The 10971-nt window shown below is 45.5% G+C and overlaps 1 long non-coding RNA gene across 10 annotated transcripts in view; it reads right to left on the bottom strand.

Annotated features, from left to right (window-relative positions):
* Positions 1 to 2944: 2944 nt before the first annotated feature.
* Positions 2945 to 10971, bottom strand: part of LOC123787370 (uncharacterized) — a 53536-nt gene continuing 45509 nt past the window's right edge. For all 10 annotated transcript variants that reach the window (XR_015727667.1, XR_015727668.1, XR_015727661.1 and 7 more), the window contains one exon: positions 2945 to 3327. This is a non-coding gene — a long non-coding RNA (uncharacterized LOC123787370). The remainder of the gene's footprint in view (positions 3328 to 10971) is intronic.

The raw sequence follows: 10971 nt of genomic DNA, 5'->3' as shown, positions 1-10971 counted from the left end.
ATAAGAAGGGGATCATAATAGGAACTTCTCTACCCCATGGAAATGCCAGGATGACTAGGTGAGAAAAGTTGCAGGCAAATGTTGCCCCATGAACAGCATTCATTAAGGAGCGTCTATGTGTTGAGCATGGTGGATACATTGCAAATTACCAATACTAGTTATTAGAATAAATTTTATAGAAATTATCAGAGAATTGGGTTCAAAATTTACCTCTGTCCCAAGGATGGTGAAAGGCTGATTCCAGAGAAAGGGAAAAGAAGGGAATTAACATTTCCAGAACTCCCTCTAGAATCAGAACTCATGACAGGCATTGTCATATGTTCCTCCTGACAACTGCACAAAGTATATTTCATGATCATTTTTCAATGAGAAATCTGGCATCAGTAACAGTAGTAATGACCAAGGTCCCACAGCTGGGAAATGACAGAGGCAGCATCGGGGCCCAGGTTTGTGAATTTGGGAATTCACCTGCATTCTATTATTATTATTATTATTATTATTATTATTATTATTATTATTATTATTATTATATTATGTTAGTCACCATACAGTCCATCCCTAGTTTTTGATGTAAAGTTCCATGATTCATTACTTGCATATAACACCCAGTGCACCATGCAATACATGCCCTCCTTAATACCCGTCACCAGCCTATTTCACCTGCATTCTATCCAGCTGTGCTGCCTCTAGAGGAGAAAGAAGAGGCTTTGAGGAAATCAAGGCTGATGAGAATTACAAGATAGCCATGGTCCATGTCACCACAAGGCAGGGTGGGCAGGACGCAATCTCAGTTGAGAGGAACTTCCTGGAAGAGGTGGCATTTGACTCAGTCCTTTAAGTTTGGATGGTTTACATCTCTCTCTCTCTTTTTTTTTTTAATAATTTCAGATTTTCAGAAAAGTTACAAAGATAATATAAAGAATTCCCATATACCTTCACCCAGATTCCCCAAATGTGGACATTTCCCATGTTTGCTTTATCTTGCTTTCTCTATATACATATTATTTTTGTCCTAAACCATTTGAGAGTAAGCTGAAGACATGATGCTCTTTTACTGGTAAAGTCTTCAATGAGTGTTTTCAAACAATTCTTACATAATTAAAATTGGGATATTGCCTTTGATCCTATTATCTAATCTAAACCATACCCAGATTTCACCGATTATCTCACTCATGGCAAAAATGAAAGATCAATAAAATCTGGTCAGGATTCAATCCAGATAGTGTATTGCATTCAGCTGTCACATCTCTTGGGAAGATATTTTTATTATTAAAAATAAATATTATCAATTTTCATTTCTTCTTTTAAATGGTCATGCATGTATGGTCCATATGGGGTCCCAAAGACAATCTCCTTGCTCAACCTTTAGACAGATTTCTCTGAGCCCTATTTTTGGCGAGGCCTCACCCCTGGGCCCTGTCTTCAGCTTGCCAAACCCAGCTGTAGTAAGAATCTTGCTAAGTCAGTTTCCTGAGAATCCCCCCACCCTTGATATTTGATCACCCTAGCTTGCCTTTAGCAAGAATCCTGTTAGGTCAGTTTAGCAAGAATCCACCTACCCTTGATGTTAGTAATTTTCCATCCACTGACCCCCACCCTTCCTTGGCAACAAATCTTTACCTGTCCTTGTGGAGCCTGACCTCTTTCCCTAATGCAATACCCCTTTTGCAATGGTCTCGGATAGTCTTCCTTACCATTTAACAAGTGTTAGAACAATTTCTTCTTTAATCGCGCCAAAGAAAGCATAGCCCATAGCCCGCCTTGCCCTTTAGCTCCTAACCCAAAACTCCTGTTATCAATTCCCTTGAAAAAATGCTACAGCCCCTAACAGCCCTAAAAACAAGCTGATGTGGGCAGGCCACACCCCTCGTACCCACCTATTTTGTTTGCAAACATCAGGGCCTACAAAAGCTCTACTGGCCAATGGATTTGAAAAAGCGTTGTGGTAGCTCGAGAGCATTAAAATGTAAGACGGGACAACTTGAAGCTGTACAAGATATGACTTCCCCCATATTCCAGGGAAGAGCAACCAGGTATTCAACCCTCCACAGTGAGTCCCTTGATGGTGCACCCCACTTCTAACCTGGCCCCAACTTTGTTCATCTGCCCTTCGATATGACTCTCCACAGGAAAGCCAGCCTCTAAACTCAGGGGACAGGCTTTCCCTGGGACCCCATTCCATCATTTTCCCAACATACAGTTCACAAACCTCGGTGGGTCAAGACATCTGTGCGACACTCTGGGGTGGTGCTAATTAGGTGATCTCCCACAGGGCTGGTCAGTAATGGCCATTGGCATTCCAAGCATGGCCGAACAGCTGAGCGAGCCAGGACAGGTAAGGTCTGCAGGTAAGTTCAGCCTCCCTCAAGATCTTCCCAACCGTCTGAGCTGCAGGTGTGCGAGTAATTGTTGAATCAAGTGTGCACACACTCGCACTCCCACACACATCTTCAAAGACAATTCTCCGAGCTGATTCAGTCTAAATCTATGAGGATCAGAGAAACAATTTGCTAATCACCTCACATTTTTCAGAAGGCCATAGTATTACTTCTCTGTAATTAGTATGGCATATTACATACACATATTACATAGTATATTATATATATTATTATGCAATTACTGTTTCTTCATGCCCCTCCTTGAGTTTATATTATCTTGTTGCCTCATTCCCCTCATGAGAATTCCCAGGTCCCCACCGAGCGCCAGGTCAGTGCTGTGCAATCATCCTGGGGATGTGATTTCATTGAGAGTCCTCACTCCACTCAGGGGCTGTGCGAAAGAAGAGGACTGCTTTTATTCAAGATGTGCAGGGCACCAGGCAAATATGTGTTGCAAAGTGCCTGTCTACATAAACAACCTGATTTCAAAATGCGTTACAAAACCCATGGCCCATGTGAAGTACAGTGATTTAATGTCGAAGATTTAGAATAATGGGTACAGAAGAGGTATTTACATATTTATTTGTTGTTTCATCAGTGCACATAAGGATTCGCCATAGTGTCCAGGCACCCTCTCTTCCTGTTCAAGTCCAAAACCCACCTTTTCATTTTCTTTCTTGTTCACTAACACCAAATACACTGTTCGTAGTTAATTTCATATTCCCCACCGTGAGAAAAGGTGGCAATGCCATTATTACTCATAAGGCCATGGCTCTTCAGAACCTATTTGTACTGAAACGGTACAGCTCTTCTTGCTTCTGCAGTCCCCTAATACTGTTGACTCATGACGTTGCATCATCCATCCCGAGGTCTGCGAACACTGGCTTCCAACGGCTCTCAAAAGCTGTTACTGTGCTCTGTTCAGGAGGACTTCACATGCTCGTCTTACCTGACGTATGCAGGAACACATGAGCCATCATTCATTTCCAGATCATGTTAAATTTGCCATTTAGAATTATATGATGTAAACCTAAAACAATACATTTTCCCACCCATGTCTTCTCTTAAACTCCTAAGGCTGTAATCACCGCATTCCTAGCAAGTGATCACTTTCATCGTTAACCAAATTGCTGTAGGTTTGGTTGAAGGGTGTCCCCCTAAGACTCGCGCCCACCTGGAACCTGTGAATGTGACCTTATTTGGAAATAAGGTTTTTGCAGATGTGAGCAAGTGAAGATAAGGTCATACTGTATCAGGGTGAGCCCTAAATCCAGTGTCCTTATAAGAAGAGGGAAACTTGGAGACACAGAGACACTCAGGGGTAATACCAGTGAAGACGGAGTAAAGACTAGAATGATACATCTAGAAGCCAAAGGACCCCAAGGGTTGTTGGCAACATAGAAACTAAGAAAGGCACTGAACAGGTTTTCACTCAGAGCCTCCAGAAGGAACCAGCCTTGCTGACACCTTGATTTCAGACTTCTGGCCTCGAGAACTGTAAGAGAATAATTTCTATTGTTTGAAGACACCAAGTTTATGGTAATTTGTTACAGCAGCCCTAGAAAAGGAATATGTCCTGCTTGCTGCAGACTGTCACCAGCGGGAAGGAAGGCAGGAGCCCGTGGGCGGAATGAGAAGAGAAACTACTTCTGCAAGGAATGCCTATCCCTTGTCCAACATGGGATAAGACTGACCTGGAAAAGCATGACACTGCATATTAGTTAGAGGTTAGAAAGGACATTGATGAGAAAAGCCCATAGGCATTCTGGAACAGTGGTCTCAAATCCACTGCCACCCCAGAGGACTTTCTGCCCTGTGACACAGAGCCTTCTGAACACACAGCGTGATTTCCCTGGAGGCTGGGGTGGGGACACGGGGATAAAGGATGCCTGCCACCAGACCCATGACCCTCAAGTGTCACACACCAGCAGCAGGGGCACCATGATCTGATTGCCTATAAGGGTGAGAGCTGATGGGCAGACCTGTAGACATGGCTCAAGCCCAAGGCTCAGCAGTGGACCCTCAGTAGCCTAGACCCCCAAACTCACCCTGCATCCATAAGAGCCACCACAAATCGGCATGTCTACAACTTTTTGGTGACCCAATCTCACACAAATCCACAAAACACAGACCACATTTGTCAGTAGGAACTATCCGTTTACCAGCCCATCCTCCCTTAGAGCCCAGGGATGACTCTGTAGGTGTGAGTCTTGGAGCTTTTTGGGGACATCTAGTCCACCCCATGCATGGGGTAGAGGGTCAGAGAGTTTTTAGGGGAGAAACAGATTCTGGGACACTTAAAGTGTCCAGGCTGTGGGCGGTGTACCCAGCTGATCTAACGCATGTGAAGGAATTTAGGAAATTCTGATGAAGGTACTCCAGAGCAGGGGGCTTCCTGGAGCTCAAATATGAGACAGGATCCTATCTGTGAGGGTCTGACAAGCACTCCCTCCCTGACCAAACTTCCATCAGCCTCCTTCAGTCAGAGCGAGGAACTTACTCTGTTGTTTTTCCAAATAGACAGATGTGATGAGTTGGGGGGGGGGGAGGGAGCACATCCCAAAATAAAGGCAAAGAAACAAATCTACAAAGGTAAGAATTTGCTAAGTTAGTTGTCGAAATGGCAACCTGGTGCGGCTGTAACAGAGGAGGCTGATATGGGAAAAATAGAAAGCACGACTGGAAAGTTAGGGAGGAATTTGAAATTAGAGTTTCAGTCTGTCAGCAAGGAGGAAGTCGCGGGGGCTCGGAAAGAGGAGAAACGTGACCAGAATCAACTCTTCAGTAGGGTGCATGGTGCCTAGAGATGGGACGAAGACCATTGCAGAGGCTGAGGAGCAAGAACCAGGGTCTAAATTAGGACAGAGCAGTGGGATTGGAGAGGTGATGGTTGTTTGATGCCTGGAAGAGTCCAGCAGGACTGACTATGAAGACAAGGAAGGGTCTGCTGTGACCCCATAAGGATCTAGCCTCACGGTTGCCATGAGAACAAAAGTTACTCATCGTATGGATGGGGCTATTCTGTTCCTCACGGCTCCTGTCTGTCTTCTCAGGTGGTGGGTGAAAGGAGTTTTCCTTTCTGCATTTTAAAGATGGGGAAACTGAGGTTCAGCAAATCATGACTTGCCCAAGAGACACTGGAGAATTGGATCCCTTGCAGCTCAATCTGAGTAGAAATGTAGGCACCGGGTCCTGGAGCTGTTATGTCTCTTTGTGGCGAACTCACCTCACCTATGTGCACAGGGTTGGGGGCGGTGGGGCGGGAGATGAGGGGATACGTGCCTGTGTGTGTGTATGTGCACACGTGTGCGCACGCACTCCATGGGCATGTGGGTGAGGAGGGTAGCACGTGCACCAGCTGGATTTCTCTCTCAGGAGGTGGTGATGGGCACCAGTGCTCTCTGGATGGCTTCCTCTTCCCAAATAAACAATCATATGACACAATGTCTGAAAGCCCAGAAGATTTCCTGTCTCCGCTGGCCCAGTGCCCTGCCTGCTGCAAACCCCGAGCCGGTGAAGCTATCTCCAGCCCTCCACTTCCCTCCACCCTAAGTTCTCTAGCTCCAGGACCCAGAGAATGCCATGAGCTCACTGCGCCTGGCCTGCTGGGCACCAGCTACATGAAGAGGCTGGACATTCTTCTGCCAAAGAAAACCCGGTGGCTGGGCCAGCAACCTGGCCTCCCCCAACAGGCTGGCTCTGCCACACTACCCACCTCAAGTCTCCATCCCTCCCAGAGGTCTGCTACTTCCATCAGGGTCCACCTGAGAGACCCCAAATAGGCTCCACACTATAGAAAAGGAGGCCATGTCTCCCAGGGACCATTAGCTTCTCTCCACGTTGCAAAAAAGCCAGCAACAGTGCAGGCAGTGAAAGGGGAGCTAGCGGTTTCTAACCTACAGAATCCATTCATCCTTTGAGGTCCAGTTGATTCGCTGTCCACTCTGTGACTTCTCACCCAAGTCCCATCCCAAGAGTGCTAGCCAACAGCTCCTCTGTGCTCCCCGAGCAAATGTGTGCCGGGTGATTGCAGTCCTTTGCTGCCCAGGAAGCAAATACGTTCCATCTTTTGTTCTAGGTCTGATTGATGGGTAGTGATGGCTTGGTTGCTGTGTCAGGAAGGATGCTGAGGCGATATTCAGACACAAGGGGACTCTTGCCGTCACCAGTTAGGGAAGGCAGTTGGGGTGGGTAGTAGCCAGATAGCCTACAGCTGTGCCTGCCAACCCCAACTGCCACGCTGCCCTGCCCTTCGTCACCTCGACTGTCCTTAATCACCATTTGAGCAATTTGGGGACAGAAGTCCATTTGCTCCTCTTTGCATCTCCAGTTCCTAGCGTGGTGCCTGGCACTCAGTAGGTGCTCAAGAAATATTTTTGCCGAATGAATGATTCGTTAAAAGAGTCCATAATCCTTCCCATTGAGTGGACAAGCAGATGCACCCACCCTGGCTCTCAACAAGTGGGAACCATGCAAGCTCAACATGCCCTTGAGCCCTCAGGAAGACCACTCCTCTGGCCATCTCCTGTAACCTTATTCTTGATGACGTTGTGTCCACTGGCTTTATTCATATGTCTTGAGGTCAGGGATGGTAGCTTCCACTTTAACCTACGCTGGACCTAGCATGGGGCAGCCATAGGCATTTAGCAATTCCCGGTTAAAGAAATGAGTGGATCTTCTTCCTCCTCTCTGCCTGCCATTTACTCTTCTGTTGTGTAAACACCATCGTGTTCGGTTTAATACCTGGTAGTCAATATATTGCCATGTTACATAAATGTACTTAATTTCCTCTTATCAAGCAGTGACCATCTTAATTGCATTTATAAGTATTACCAGAGTCATAGAATTGGAAGTTGGAATACGCCATACAGTTTAAAACACTCGTGTTAAAGGCAAGGAATTGGAGACGGCGATTACCGACAGAGTTGCTATCTCTTTTCTTTGCCTTTTTCATTCACTCGCTCAATACTAATTTGTTAGAATTAATAGTTTTAATGGAAACAACTTAGTAATTTTTAGAAGAACACAAAGTAAGCCGTACTTCTTAATGTTTTGCGATCTCTTTTATATTTCTATGAGCTTTTCAAGAAAACCAACTTTAAATGAAGGTAGAATCAACAAGGCCACCCACCAGGTTCACTTTGAATCCCTCCTCAAACCATACACAGCCCTTCCACACAAATTCACCAACAACCCAATGTACGTCTCAACCAAGTAGCACCGGTTACTGAAAAAAGAGAAGACACAGCTCATGCTCTCCGAATACTTCTCTCCGCAATTATCTAGAGCTTTAACTGTTGTCTGCAGACTTTCAAAACTACAATAGCTTCTCATTTTTGTGGTATGCCACACAAGCAGGTTTCTAGAAATGTAAAGCTTAATTCTCTTGCCATTAGAACTTAAAACATATACATATTATTATTACATTGGAAAGAAAACTTTCTAAAACATATCGCATACATATTTTTATTTTATTTGTTTTTTAAGATTGATGTATTTATTTTAAAGAGAAAGGGGGGGTAGAAGGAGAGGGAGAGAGAGAATCTCAAGCAGGTGCCGCCTTCAGTGCAGAGGGCCCAACAAGGGGCTCGATCTTACGACCCCGAGATCATGACCCGAGCCGAAACCAAGAGTCGGATACTCAGCCACCCCGGCACCCCTTGCATACATGTTTTTAAAACAAAAAATGCTTGCTGTAACGCCACCTGCTCTTAAGGACTGCAAGCCAGGCCTCTTCCTGAACATTCATGGGCTCAGCTGCAAAGCCCTCGTGGGCTCAAGGTTCACTGAGGTGTGAGGGGCTCTACCACACTGAATGGCCCTGGAAAGCCATGGATTTCTAGTTCTTCTGTATAATTTTGGAAGTACTTCTGCCTCCATTCTTACTATGAACTGTCAGTTGCCATTTCTTCATTTTGCTGGTCTTCTTGCTTCTTTCTGCTCATGCTCTTGGGGCTCAAGAGGGCTGCTCTGCGTACACCCTTGGTTCTTGTTTCCCTCGTGCTTTGCTGCCCCTCCTTCCTTTTAGGCGGGTCTTTACTGGATCTTCCTCCAGGATCTGTGCCATTACCTAAGACCCCACACTCAGAAGGGCCCGCACTTGGTTCACTGCTCTGCCATTGCTGTCTTGAACTCTTAATAATTTTATCTATAATTTGCGTGTTTTACGTGAAGACCAATGGGACAAGGGAGCATGGTCACAAGAGAGGAGAAACGTCGAATGTGTGTGTCTTTGCCCTTTGCCACACATGCAGTGTTAGCTATGCCCGCTCTGTGGCTCCATGATGCCCTCACCTTGTCCGGCCTTTGAGTCTGGCCGAACTCCCACGCATTGTGGGCCCCCAGGAGTTCCGTGCTCACATCCCGTGTCCACATGGCTATAGCTGAGTGAGCCGGACCTTGATGGCCCAAGGGGCCACTCCTTCTGTTCAAACCAGGACTTGCTTCAAATCCGGAAGGATGACAACGGCATTTCTAGGAACCACAAGGGACCAAGGAGCCCTATCATATCCTTTCTTTCCTTATGTTACTTCTCTGTATTAGCCAGCCACTTATGACGTAAATGATGACATAAAAAGAAAGGAAAAAAAACAAAACAGCAACCCAAGTTCCTTTTCCTTAAAGTCTTCTCTTCTTTCCTCACCAACCAGTAAACCAAAGGTAGAGGTCGGTGTGCCTTTCCAAAAGTGAAATCAACATGGTTGATTTATTTTTATTTATTTTCATTTTTTTAAAGATTTTTATTTATTTATTTGACAGAGAGACAGCCAGCGAGAGAGGGAACACAAATGGGGAGTGGGAGAGGAAGAAGCGGGCTCCCAGTGGAGCCGGGAGCCCGAAGTGGGGCTCGATCCCAGGACGCTGGGATCACGACCTGAGCCAAATGCAGACGCATAACGACTGAGCCACCCAGGCGCCCTGATTTAGTTTTATCCAGCATTTCCTGTTGGTGGTAAGAATGAAATATACGTGTATGTATAGGATATGAAATATGACTCACGTAATTTTGGTGATTCTGCATAGGAGCTCATGTTTTTACACTTTCATTTAAACTGCCCTTGCTGGGACGCCTGGGTGGCTCAGTCAGTTTAAGCATCTGCCTTCAGCTCAGGTCATGATCCCAGGGTCCTGGGGTCGAGTCCTGCTTCGGGCTCCTTGCTCAGTGGGGAGCCTGCTTCTCCCTCTGCCTGTTGCTCCCCCTGCTTGTGCTCTCTCTCTCTGACAAATAAATAAATAAAATCTTTAAAAATATAAAATAATTTAAAAACTGCCTTTGCTTATTCACAACAGCCAAAAGCATCTGTCGGTGCATGAATGAACATTTCTAGTCTTATCAAACTCATAGAAACTGTGGTGCCTGTGTGTCTCAGTCGGCTAAGGGTCTGATTTGGTCTCAGCTTGTGTCATGATCTCGGAGTCGTGGGATCGAGCCCTGAGTAGAATCCCCCCATCAAGCCACCCCCCATCGAGACGCCCCCGCCCCATCAAGCCCTGCGTTGGGCTCCATGCTCAGTGGGGAGTCTGCCTAAGATTTTCTCTCTCCTTCTGCCCCTCCCACCCCACGCTTCTTCTCTCCCTCTTTTTCTAAAATAAATAAATAAATCTTTTAAAAAAATAAACAAAACTCATAGAAACAGAAAGTAGGATGGTGATTGTCGGGGGCTGCAGGCAGGGCAGAGTGGGGAGTTAGTGTTTAATGGGAACAGAGCTTCAGTTTTGCAAGATGAAGAAAATGGGTGGTGGATGGCGGTGACAGTTGTACAACAGTGTGAATGTACTTACTGTCACTGAACCGTGCTCTTAAAAATGGTTAAGACGGTTAAGGTTTACGTTGTGTATATTTTACTGCAACTTAAAAAGAGCAAATATATGGGGGCGTCTGGGTGGCTCAGTCGGTTAAGAGTTTGACTCTTGATTTTGGCTCAGGTCATGATTTCAGGGTCATGAGATCGAGCCCTGCTTCAGGCTCTGCACTCAGCATGGAGGCTGCTTTAATAGATTCTCTTTCGCGCTCTCCCTGTGCCCCTCCCCCACTTGCTCTCTAAATAAATAAATAAAAATCTTCTTAAATTTTTAAAAAATAAAAATAGTAAATGAACGAACGAACGAATGAATATACAGGTGGCACAATGTAAAGATGAATGGCAAAATTCATGCAAATAATTTAAATGTTTGATTTTTCTTTATTTATAATATTAAATAGAAAAAGAATTTTAAAAACCTAAATCGAGAGGGACACCTGGGTGGCACAGTCGGTTAGATGTCTGCCTCTTGGTATCAGCTCAGGTCTGATCTCAGGGTTGTCGGATCAAGCCCCTTGTTGGGCTCTGGGTTCAGCCCGAAGTCGGCTTGCCCCTTTCCCTCTGCTCCTCCCCCCAGTTGTTGGCGCTCTCTCTCTCAAATAAATAAACAAAATCTCAAAAAAAAAAAAAAAACCTAAGTTGAGACAGATGGCAGAAGAAAGGAAAAGCTCTGAATTTTAGTCCCTTTAAACTGTATTTCCCTCCGCTTTTTCATTTTGCACTGGGCCCTGACATTTCATAGCAGGTCCTCTGCACACTCCCCTACCAACTTCTCCCGCCCCCTTCCTTTT

This window comes from Ursus americanus, chromosome 19 (genome assembly GCF_024610735.1).
Source record: "Ursus americanus isolate L20-20 chromosome 19, mUrsAme1.1.p, whole genome shotgun sequence".
In the NCBI taxonomy this organism is placed as follows: Eukaryota; Metazoa; Chordata; class Mammalia; order Carnivora; family Ursidae; genus Ursus; species Ursus americanus.
Note: the sequence above shows the minus strand (reverse complement) of the source record. Positions and strands in the feature narration are given on the sequence as shown.